At 36.0% G+C, this 12,489-nt stretch overlaps 1 protein-coding gene across 7 annotated transcripts in view; it reads left to right on the top strand.

Moving 5' to 3' along the window:
• The window catches only part of STAU2 (staufen double-stranded RNA binding protein 2), a 306,837-nt gene that overhangs the window by 11,080 nt on the left and 283,268 nt on the right, over positions 1-12,489 (top strand). For 4 of the 7 annotated variants that reach the window (XM_042923874.1, XM_042923875.1, XM_042923877.1 and 1 more), the window contains one exon: positions 537-593. The exons of the other annotated variants lie outside the window; for them this stretch is intronic. The gene's annotated coding sequence lies outside the window, so the exon portion shown is untranslated. The remainder of the gene's footprint in view (positions 1-536; positions 594-12,489) is intronic. 7 annotated transcript variants of the gene reach the window in all.

The following is a 12,489-nucleotide window of genomic DNA, read 5'->3' as shown; positions in this document are numbered from 1 at the left end:
TTTGGAATAGAAGTTATAGAGAAGACTTTTTCTTCAGCCAGACTTAAACTTATGAGTGATTTATGTTTTATCATTGTCATGGTGACTGCTTTCCCGCTAGAGTGTGAGGTCTCAAGATGACTGTGAAAAGGCATGAAAATGCGATTGAATCTGACACGTTGAAGCAGTTGAGGCTTTCACTGAGTGATTTTCAACACTGTCTTTCAGATTCATACTACATTCTTATTTGAGAGGTCATTTTGTTTGTTGTCTTAAGATGCCTGAGGAGCACTAACAAATTCTTCCATGTGTGTTCCTAGAACTAATTAAAAACAAGGCTATTGAGTTAAGTTATATGATATTTTATTTGATATTAATTCTGCCTGACGTTTTTAGGGATCATGGGACTGTCCCATGTTCCGTTACAGTAGTGGCACTCCTGTCTTTAAATTGTGCTCTAAATGTGTGTTTTCCATGTGCAACCCACGTAGAAAAATTAGGTAGTAGAGATAAACAAAAACAAAACAGTCACAAATAATTCCACTATTCTTTTACAGAGATAATCACTGCTAAGCATTTTGGGGTGTATACTTCTAGATTTTTTTCCTATGCAGGTATGTTTTTATGTGAATATATGTTACTTTAAAAACTGGGATAATATAATAGTCTGAAGTGACTTAATAATTCATAGTTTGGAAGTACTAAATTTGTTTAATCAAACCCTTATTGTTGGACAGATTTTGGTATTATAGTTAGTGTCAGAGTGATTTTTTTCCTTCTTTTTTAACATATAAGTATGTTCCTTTGTCCATTATTTTCTTGTAATTAATTGTTAGAAATGGAAATACTGGTCAAACGAGTATGCAAATTTTAAAGATATTTGATGCATAAATCCCCAAAATACAAAATTATATTTATTAGAATGCCTGTTTTCTTACTTTCTTGACAAATTTTCAATGTTTGCCAATCTGTCTGACAAAAAGTGATATTTTAATTTGCATTTCTATGATTTGCTTCTGTTTGTTTTCTTTTGTGTTCTGTCTTTTGTGAATTGTTTATGTGTCCACTGGTAACTTTTCCTTTTTATTTGTAAATAAAATTACTTGGATTATAACCCCTTGAGAGTTTTCTGAGCTAGTATTGATAATTATTACTTTATATTTTTCATTCATTTTTCAACAAATAACTAGTGGGAACCAATGTTTCCAGGTACTGTACTAAGTAGGAGTTTGGTATATTTTGGACCTTTCTCTCTGGTGATTAATTGTGAACCCCTAGGGAAGCTGTAGCAAATTTAAATTAAGAAGGCATGTGTGCTATGAAATAATATTTTTCAATGAGTTCCTAAAATAAGGCAAAGTTTTTGGGATTAATTGGTGAGGCAGAATTGACAGGGCATGTATTCCACTGGGTTTAAGGGGAAGTCTGTATTAGGCAGCAGTAGGACTGGGAGAGTCCAGCAGCAGGGTATTAACAGAGGTCTCACTAGTCTGGTGGTTTCTTTGAAAGAGTTTGGCTGGTTTTGGAGTTTTGGAGGAACCTTTAAGTCCTGACTCAAGTAGAATGAGAGGTTAGGCAGGACAGCACAGTATTTCAGTGCCAGAAGAGTGGGAGAGGAAACCAGGTGTTATGTAGGAAGAATAAAGTACCAAGATACACTGCAAAGCATAAAGCCACTGTAGGATTATCCAGAAACGAAGACCTGGAGTTTAAGGGATAATGATGACCTATGTCACAAGTTTGTTGTGAGGAGTAATTAAACTGACAAAGGCAAAATGCTTAGCATTGACCCTGGTACTTTGCTACTGCTACTCGTAATGCCGTTGCTGTCTAGCTCTGGAGATTGATGAGAAAGGAGGCAGACATTTAGATTGGTCATTAGAGTTGAGTAGTTGTTTGGGAGAATGAAAAGCACCTCGGACGTTTCTTAAGCCCAGGTCTGCGATAAGTGCTCTCCTCTTTCTTGCCATAGGCATCAAGAACTCTTATTCTTTTCTCTTAAAAGCTGCTTCTACTTAACTCTTAGTTATTTTTTCCCCAAGTCTGGCTATGGAGTAGGATCTACAATCTGCCCATCTCTCTCGAAGCTGTAGGATGCAGTCTATAGTTAGAGGATTAAAAAAATAACATAAGGAGTTAAGATGTGTAAGAAGGACTTTGGCTTTCTGCCGTGTTGACATAGCAAGATTTTTCCTCTATGTGGCCAGCTTCCAAGATGGGCCCAATGATCCCTGCCTCCTAGTATTTATACCATTGTATAATCCTCTCACATATTGTGTGGCCAATAGAATATGGTGGAAGTAATGGATCATTGCCAAGGACAGGTTATAAAAGACATTGTGGCTTTTGCCTCTTCTCTGTCCCTCTGTGCTGCTCCCCCCCCACCCTTCCTTCCCTTGCTCATTCAGAGTAGTTAGCTGCCATGTTGTGAATAGCTCTATGGAGAGGCCCATGTGGTGAGAAATTGAGGCCTCCTGCCAACAGCTAACAAGGAACTGAGGCCTCTAGCCAACAGTGTGTGACTGAGTCTTCTTGGAAGCAGATCTTCCAGCCCTTGTCAAGTTTCCAGCTGTAAACTACTGGCCCACTGGCATCTTGACTGCCACCTCATGAGATATCCTGAGCCAGAACCACCCAGCTAAGCTGCTTCTTGATTGCCGAACCTCAGAAACTGTGTGAAAAAAATAAATGCTTGTTTTTTAAGATTCTAAGTTGGGGGTAATTTGTTATGCAGCAATAATATACTCTTCCTCCTTAAACAACTTGAGAACATATAGATATGTAAACAATGATTTTTAGACATTGGACGACAGGTGGCATCAGACTGTGATCCCTGAGAGAATGGAAACACATGAGGTAAGCCCTTCTTTACACTAGTTTACAGTAGAGCCTGGAGGTTGTTTGTATAGGCTCCAGTGCAAGGAGGAGGAACCAAAACAGAGTTCACTTTCATTGAAATTAGGAAACAAAGATAAGTGTTTGGGAAGGCCAGGATGGTTAGAATTGCAGGGCAGAGTGCCAGAGAGAAGATACTTAGGGGGAGAAGGGTAAGTATATAGGTAAGTAAAAAAGTGCATTCAAGCATGAACACATTCTGGAGATCTGCAGAGGGTGCTTGAGTTTTTGGCTGAGTTCTGATCTGTAGATGCATGACAAGACTTATTCAAAGTCAGGGAAAGAATGACTGGAAAGCAGTGAAGAAAACAATTTCTGGAACTCATACAGAGCTGAGAATAGTTTGTGTCTAGACCATCTAGAGTCTAAAGACCTTCTAATACATGAGGCATTGGGAAGAGTCCTCAGAAGGCTTCAAGTGATCCCAAGTTACTTAACTGTGCATCAGAACAAAGTCCAACTCTAGAGAAATACAATTCAGAATCCAACAATGTAAAATTTATGGTTTGCATCATTCAGTCAAAAATTACAATGCTTGCCTCACCTTGAATAAGGAATAGAGCATCTAGACAGATCAGTAAAGAAATAGAGGACTTGAACAACAGTGTAAGCCAGTTAGACCTAATAGACATACACAAAACACCCAGGAATAGCTGGATACATATTTTCTCAAGTGCACATGTGACATTCTCCAGGGATAGTCCATATGTTAGGCCACAAAAAATTCTCAATAGATTTTAAACATTTATGAAACCATAAAAGTATCTTCTTCAGTCACAGTGGAATGGAGCTACAAAATCAATAACAAAGAATACCTGAAAACTCAAAAATATGTAGAAATTAAACAACATACTCATAAATAACCAATAGGTCAAAGAAGAAATCACAGGGGAGATTAGAAAATTATTACCAACAAATGAAAATGGAAACACAGCATACCATAACTTATGAGATGCAGCAAAAGTAGTACTTACAGGGAAATTTATAGCAGTGAATACCTATATTTAAAAAAGAAGAACTGAAACAAATAATCTAATTTCTTACTTTAAGGAAACTAGAAACAGAGGAGCAAATTAAATCCAAAGTGAACCAAAGAAAGAAAATAATAAAGATTAAAGGAAGATAACTGAAATAGAGAATAGGAAACAATATAGAGAATCAGCAAAACCAAAACCTTTTCTTTGAAAATATCAACAAAATTAACAAACCTTTACCTAAACCAGACTGATAAAGGGGGAAAAAAAGCAAAGTCACACCTAACTAAAATCAGCAATGAAGGTGGGGATGTTGCTGCTGACCTTAAAGAGATAAAGAAGGGTATAAGAGAGTACTATAACAATTAATTGTATTTCAATAGCTTGGGTAATCTACATGAAATGGACAAATTCCTAGAAACACAGATTACCAAAACTAACTTAAGCAATAGAAAATATGACCTATAACAAGTAAATAGATTGAACCAGTAATAGTAATAATGACAAATCCCTTCCAAACACGAAAAGTGTAGGACCAGATGGCATTACTGGTGAATTCTACCAAACATTTAAAGAAGAATTAACACTAATCCTTTCAAACTCTTCCAAAAAATGAGATGACAGAGAATACTTCCTAACTCTATGAGACCAGCGTTACTCTGGTAGCAAAGCCAAACAGATACCATGAGAAACAAAACAAAACAAACCTGAAGATTAATATTCCTTGAATTTAGATGTAAAAATCCTCAGGAAAACAATAAGAAACTAAATCCAGCAGTATATTTAAATGGTTATACACCATGACTGAGTGGGATTTACCCAAGTGGGAATGCAAGGGCAGTTCAACATAGAAAAATCAAACTGCATAATACCCTGCATTAGTAGGATGAAGGGTAAAAAACAAACATCACCAGTTAATATGGAAGGCTTTTGACAAAATGTAACACCTGTTTATAATAGAAACACTCCAAAACTAGAAAGAGAAGGGAAATTCTTCAGTATGATAAAGGGATTTATGGAGAACCCATAGCTAACATCCAACTCAGTGATAAAGGACAAAACTTTTCCCTATGATCAGAAGCAAGACAAGGATGCCTATTTTCACACTGCTGTTCAGCATTGTGGTAGGAGTTATAGCCAGAGCAGTTAGGCAAGAAAAAGAAAAGACATTTAAATTGGGAAGGAAGAAGTAAAACTGTTTGTATTTGCAGATAACATGATCCCATATATGGAAAATCCCAAAGAATCTACAAAAACCCACTAGAGGTAATAAACACATTCAGAAAATTTGTAAGTACAGGATCAAACACAAAGTCAAATTGTGTTTCTGTATACCAGCAGTGAACAATCCAAAAAGGAGAAGAAGAAAACTGTTCATTTAATAATATCCAAAAATTTAAGGAGTTGAACCATTTATACACTGAAAACTATAAAACATTGTTGAAAGAAATTAAAGAAGATCTAAATAAATGGAAGATCTAAATAAATGTGTTTATAGATTGGAAGATTTAGTATTGTTGAGGTGGCAATACTATGCAAAACAATGTACAGATTCAATGAGATCTCTGTCAGAATTCTAGTGACCTTTTTGCAGAATTGGAAAAGCAGGTTTTTAAATTCATATGAAATTGCAGTGGTCTCAAATAGCCAAAACTCTGTTCTTAAAAAAGAACAGAGTTGGAAGACTCATACTTCCCTATTTCAAAACATATTAATAAAGTGACAGTCATCAAAACAGTGTGGTACTGACATAAGGATAGGCATATAAACCAATGGAATAGAACTGAGAGGAGAGAAATTATCTATCTATCTATCTTATCTATCTATCTTTATCTACAGATGATTTTTGACAAGAGTGCCATGACCACTCAATGCAAGAAAGAAAAATTTCTTTAACAAATAGTTTTGGGACAACTAGATACCCACATGCAAAAGAATGCATTTAGACCCCTACCTCACACTGCATTAATATATTAACTCCAAATTGGGAGGAGGGTGTGTGCCTGGGTGGCTCAGTTGGTTAAGCATCCTATTCTTGGTTTTGGCTCAGGTCATGATCTCATGGTTTGTGGCTTTGAGCTCTGTGTCAGGTTCATTGCTGCTGGTGCGGAGCCTGCCTGGGATTCTCAATTCTCTCTCTCTCTCTCTCTCTCTCTCTCTCTCTCTCTCTCACCCCTACTCCCCCTCACCTTTCTATCAAAATAAATAAACTTAAGATATATTAACTCTAAGTGGATCATTGACTTAAATATAAGAACTAAAACCCTGAAAACTCAACAACAGAAGTATAAACAACCCAACTAAAAAATGGGCAAAAGACTTAAATTGACAATTCTCCAAAGAAGATACACAAATGACCAATATGAAGAAATACTCAACCTTGTTAGTGATTAGGGAAAAGCAAATGAAAACCACAATGATATACCACTTCATGCCCACCAGGATGACTAGAATAAAAGGCAAAAACAGTAACAAGTGTTGGTACAAGGGTGCAAAGTGTTGGTACAACAATGTACAAAGGTATATTGCTGGTGGGAATGTAAAATGATTCACCTGTGGAAAAAAATTTGGCAGTTCTTTAAAATATTAAACATAAAATTAGTATATGACCCAGCCATTCTATTCCTAGGTGTATACCCAAAAGAACTGAAAACAGGTGCTCCTATATATGTACACACATGTTCATAGTAATACTATTTACAATAGACAAATGATGGAAGCAGCCTAAAAGCCTATAGATGGAAGAATGATTAAAGAATGATTAAAGATGGTGCTGTAGGAAGATCCTGAACTTACTCCTCCCACAATAAATAAACAACTACATACGGAATAATGTTTCTACAACATATGTTTCTACAACAAAGGACAAAAAAGACAGCCTTGAGATGGAGAGGAGGCAGAAACGTCATCTTGCCAAAACAAAACAAAACAAAAACCCAAAAAAAAAAAAACAAAAAGACATTCCAGGTGTAATATATAATCAGGAGGGAACTCAAAAATACAAAACTTTTCCCCGAGGAACCAGAGGTTAGTGATTCATAACAGGTATCCCAGTCCTTGGATCCTGCATAACAGAGACAAGCCATGCAAATACTGGGCTTTGAAAACCAACTGGGATTATATCCAGAGAAACCATAGAACTATAGGAGTGGAGAACCCACTCTTAAAGGATTAGCACATGTACTCACCCCAGGATCAGCACGAAAATACCAATTTGAAAAGTGCCTCTGTGAAGAAGACCCACTTAGTAATTTTAAAGCGTCTGTCAGGAAACTGTTGGGACTTTTCTCTGGGGATGGAGGCATTGGTAGGTGCCGTATTTGTGACCTCATCCTACCTTGCTAATGTTGGTGCTGGTGGGAACCACTTTGCAGCTATATCTCAAATTCCTGGAGATAGTGGGCACACCCAGCTGAGAACCCTGCCCATTCCCACAGTGCAGTCACGTGTTGCAACCAGGTGAAAGCCCCACGCAGCCACATGCAGCTGAGCCAGGTGTCAGCCTCATTCACCCTGTGCTGGAGACGTGGTGCCGCCACAGTAGACAGTGCAGGCAGCCCACACAGGGAATTGTGCTTTTGAGGTACATATGACATCTACACAAGGCAGCTCCTTCAAGACTAGGAGAGGTGATTTGATTTGCCTGATACATAGAAGCAAACAAGAGTCAGGCAAAATGAGGAGACAGAGAATATGTTCCAAATGAAAGAACAAGATAAAACACCAGAAAATGACATTAATGAAATGGAGATAAACAACCAACCTGATAAAGAATTTAAAGTAATGGTCATAAAGATGCTCACTGAACTTGGGAGAAGAATAGATGAACACAGTGAGATCTTCCATAAAGAGACAATGTAAGAAAGGTCCAAACAAAAGTTACAGAGCTGAAGAGTAAAATAACTGAACCGAAAAATACACAGACTGTATGAGCTGGATGAGCTGAATATTGGATCATTGACCTGGATGGCAAAGCAATAGAACTCATGTAGACACATTAGCAAGAAGAAAAACAAGTTAAGAAAATGAAGATAAGGGATTTTTCTTTCGGACACTATCAAGTGGAATAACATTCACTTTATTTGGGTCCTAGAAAGAAAAGAGAGAGAAAGGGGCAGAAAACTTATCTGAAAAAATCATGGTGGAAAACTTCTAATCTGGGGAACGAAATATACATACAGGTCCATGAGAGAATTCCAAATAAAATGAACCCAGAGATCCACATCATGGTACATTGTAATTAAAATTAGAGAGAGAATCTTCAAAGTAGTGGGAGAAAACTTGTTACATAAAAGGGAAATGTCATAAGCCTATCAGCAGAGTTTTCAGCAGAAACTTTGCAAGCTAAAAGAGAGCAGCATGACATGTTCAAAGTGCTGAGTGGAAAAAACTGACAACCAAGAATTCTCTAGTTGGTAAGGTTATCATTCAGAATTGAAGGAGAGATTAAGAATTGTTCAGATAATCAAAACCTAGAGGAGTTCATCACTACTAAACCAACTTTACAAGAAATGTTAAAGGGACTTTTCTAAACTGAAAAGAGATGGCAATAACAAGCAAATGTATGAAAGTAAAAATCTCTCTGGAAAAGGTAAATATATAGTAAAGGTAGTGGATCAATCACTTACAAAGCAAGTATGAAGCTTAAAAAAAGACAAAAATAGGGGCACCTGGGTGGTTCAGTCGGTTAAGCATCTGACTTTGGCTCAGGTCATGATCTCACGGTTTGTGAGTTCGAGCCCCATGTTGGGCTCTGTGCTGACATCACAGAGCCTGGAGCCTGCTATGGATTCTGTGTCTCCTTCTGTCTCTGCCCCTCCCCAACTTGTGCTCTGTCTCTCTGTGTCTCTGAAAAAATAAATGTAAAAAGAAAATTAAAAAAAAGACAAAAATAGTAAAATTAAATAAAACTATGGTAATTAGTTAAAGACTGAATGAAATGATGTAAAACATGACATCAAAAATATAAAACGTGGGCAGGGTGGAGAAAATGTGTTTTGGAATATGTGCAAATTTAATTGCTATCAATTCAAAGCAGACCATTATATACATAGTAAGTTATATATGAACTTCATGGTAACCACAAAACAAAAAGTTACAATAAATACACAAAAGTGAATGAGAAGGAAGATGAACAGAACACTAAAGAAAGCCATCAAACCACAATGGAAGAGAAAGAAGAAAGGAACAGAGGAACTATGAAAACAGCCAGTAGACTGAACAAAATTGAAAAAAGTACACACCTATCAATAGTTGCTTTCAGTAAATGGCCTAAACTCTCCAACCAACAGACGCAGTGGCTGAATGGATTTAAAAAAAAAAAAAAAAAAAAAAAGCAAGTCCCATCTATATGCTGCCTACAAGAGTCTCACTTCAGAAATAAGGACATACACAGACTAAAAATGAAAGGATAGAGAAAGATATTCCATGTAAATAGGAATTAAAAGAAACCTGGAAGGATGCCTAGCTGGCTCAGGTGGTGGAGCATGCAACTCTTGATTTTAGGGTAATGAGTTCAAGCCCCATGGTGGGCATAGAGCTTATTAAAAAAAATGAAAGAAAGCAGTACGGTTACACTTTTAGCAAAGAAAATTGACTTTAAAACAAAAATTATAATAATAGACAAGGAAGGACATTACATAATGATAAAGGGGTCAATCCAAAAAGAAGACATAATAATATATATGGACCCAACATAGGAACATCAAGATTTATCAAGCAAATATTAACAGATCTAAAGGGAGAAATTGATATCAATACCGAAATAGTAGGGGACTTTAACACCCCATTATATCAATGAATAGATCATCCAGACAGCAAATTAATAAGGAAACCTCAGCCTTAAATGACACCATATAGATTTAATATATACAGAACATTCTATATAAAAGCAACAATAAACATTATTCTCAAGTGCACATAGGCCATTTTAGGTTAGATCACATGTTAGGCCACCAGTTAAGCCTCAGTAAATTAAAAAAGGTTGAAATTCTGTTGAGCATCTTTTCTGATTACAATGGTATGAAACTAGAAATCAATTACAAGAAGAAAACTTGAAAATGGGGAGGTTAAACAACATGCTACCCAACGACCATTGAAGAAATCAAAGAAATAAGAAAAATTCTGAGAGATAAATGAAAATAGAACTATGATATACCAAAATCTTTGGGATACAGCAAAAGCAGTTCTAAGAGGGAATATTATAGGAATATAGGACTACCTCAAGAAACAAAAATCTCCAATAATCTAACTTTGCACCTAAGGGAGCTAGAAAAAAAAGAACAAATAAAGCTCTCAAAGTTAGTAGAAGAAAAGAAATAATAGCAATCAGAGCAGAACTAAATGAAAGAGACAGAAACAATAGAAAAGATTAATAAAACTAAGAGCTGATTATTTGAAAAGATAACATTGACAAATTTTTAGGTAGACTAACAACCAAGAAAAAAGAGAAGGCTCTAATCATCAAAATCAAAATGCAAGAGGAGAAATTAAAACTGACACCACAGTACAAAGGGTAAGAGGCTAACAAGAAATATATGCTAACAAATTGGACAACCTAGAAGAAATGGATAAATTCCTAGAAACAACTATCTTCCAGGACTGAATCATGAAGAAATAGAAAATCTGAATGAACCAGTTATGCTGAGATTGATTAGTAATGGAAAACTTCCCAAAAAGCCAAAGTCCCAAGACCAGGTAGTTTTGCTGGTGACTTCTACCAAAATTTAGAAAGATTTAACACCTATCCTTTTCAAACTCTTCCAAAAAATTGAAGAGGAGGGAATACTTCCAAACTCATTTTATGAGGCTAGCATTACCTGGATAACAACCCAGACATGGATACCATATAAAAGATTTTTAAAAATTATAGGGCAACATCACTGATATGAACATTTATGCAAAAATTCTCAACAAAATGTTAGCAAACTGAATGCAACAATACATTGAAAGGATCATAAGCCAAGATCAAGTAGGATTTATTCAAGGGATGCACGGAATGGTTCAGCATCCATCAGCCAACCAACATGGTACAGCACATTAACCAAATGAAGGAAAGAATTGCATGATCATCTTTATAGATGCAGAAAAAGCATTTGACAAATTTAAACATTTATGATAAAAACTCTCAACAAAGTGGCTACAGAGGGAATGTACCTCAACATAACAAAAGCCATATATAGTAAACACACAGTTACCATTATACTCAGTGGTGAACAGCTATAAGCTTTCCCTCTAAGATCAGGAACAAGACAAGGATGCCCACTATCACCACTTTTATTCAACATAGTGTTGGAAATCTTAGCCACAGCAATTAGCAGGAAAAAGAAATAAAAGGCATCCAAATTGGAAAGGAATAAGTAAAATGGTCACCACCTGAAGATGACAGAATAGTATACATAGAAAACCCAAAAGACTCCCCCATTTTTTGATTGGGATTTATTTTTTGTTGTTGAGATGTAAGGGTTCTTTATGTATTATAGGTGTCAATTCCTTATCCAGGTATGATTTGAGAAACAATTTGAGAGAATTTATTTTTAGCAGACTTGCACTGCAAGAGGTCTTGAAGTTATTTAGGCAAAAGAAAAATTACTAACAGATGGAAATTTGGATCTGTGAAAAGGAATGAAGAGTGTAAGAAATGGTAAAATATGGAGTAAATGTAAGACATTTTCTTCATTTTTAAACTTTTCAAAAGAGTTGATTAATTAAATCAAAAGTAATAACAATGAATTGGTGGCTTATAGTATACATAGAAGTAGATTGATGTCAGTAGCATAAAGAATGGTACAGGAGAATGGGAAGTATGGTATTGTTAGGTCCTTATACCATATACAAAGGGGCATAATATTTATTTGAAGTGTGTATATTTTAGAGCAATTGCTGTAAAAAAAGAAAAATAACTTATAAGCTATAGGGGAGATGAATTGAATATTAAAACCTAATCAGTCCACAAGAAAGTAGGTAAAGATGAAAAAAGGAATAAACAGGAGATGAAACAAAAATAGCAAAATAGTATATTTAGATCTCTTTTTGAGAATTACATTAAATATAAATGATCTAAATCTAGTTAAAAGGCAGATACTCAGATTGGCTAGAAAAGCAGTTGTCAAATATATGGTGTTGAGAAACTTTGAATATAAAGATAAAGATAGACTAAAAGTACAGATTGCATCTGGCTCATATGTAGTAATAGGGACTTTATTTATACTTATCATGAAACAACTCCCTGTTCCATAAAACTAAGTCCATAAAATAACAGTTCTGAAGACACTGCATGTGAAGCAATGAGAGTCAGGGATCTCTGAGTGATAAGAAACAAGTGAGGTGATCCTGCAATTGCCCTAGTCTGTTGCACTGAGAGACTTACCAGGATGTGGCACAAGCAGTGGCAACTGAGGTGTGGAGCTTGCCACATTCCCCTGGTTGAGGAGATGTTGCTCTGGAACTGAGTTGCAAATTATAACAGCAAGTCTTGAAAGAAACAATATATTTCCAAGTTACTTAACTGCATCCCAGAACAAAGTTCAGGAATATTTATAGGACTGGGAAACACCAGCACACAACAAGTGCGTGTCATTCAGTTAAAGATTCCCATAGATGCACAGGAACATAAAAACATGAGAATAATCTATCATGGGGG

Source organism: Panthera leo, chromosome F2, assembly GCF_018350215.1.
Source record: "Panthera leo isolate Ple1 chromosome F2, P.leo_Ple1_pat1.1, whole genome shotgun sequence".
NCBI lineage: Eukaryota > Metazoa > Chordata > Mammalia > Carnivora > Felidae > Panthera > Panthera leo.
The sequence above is the reverse complement of the archived record's forward strand: the minus strand, read 5'-3'. Positions and strand labels throughout refer to the sequence as shown.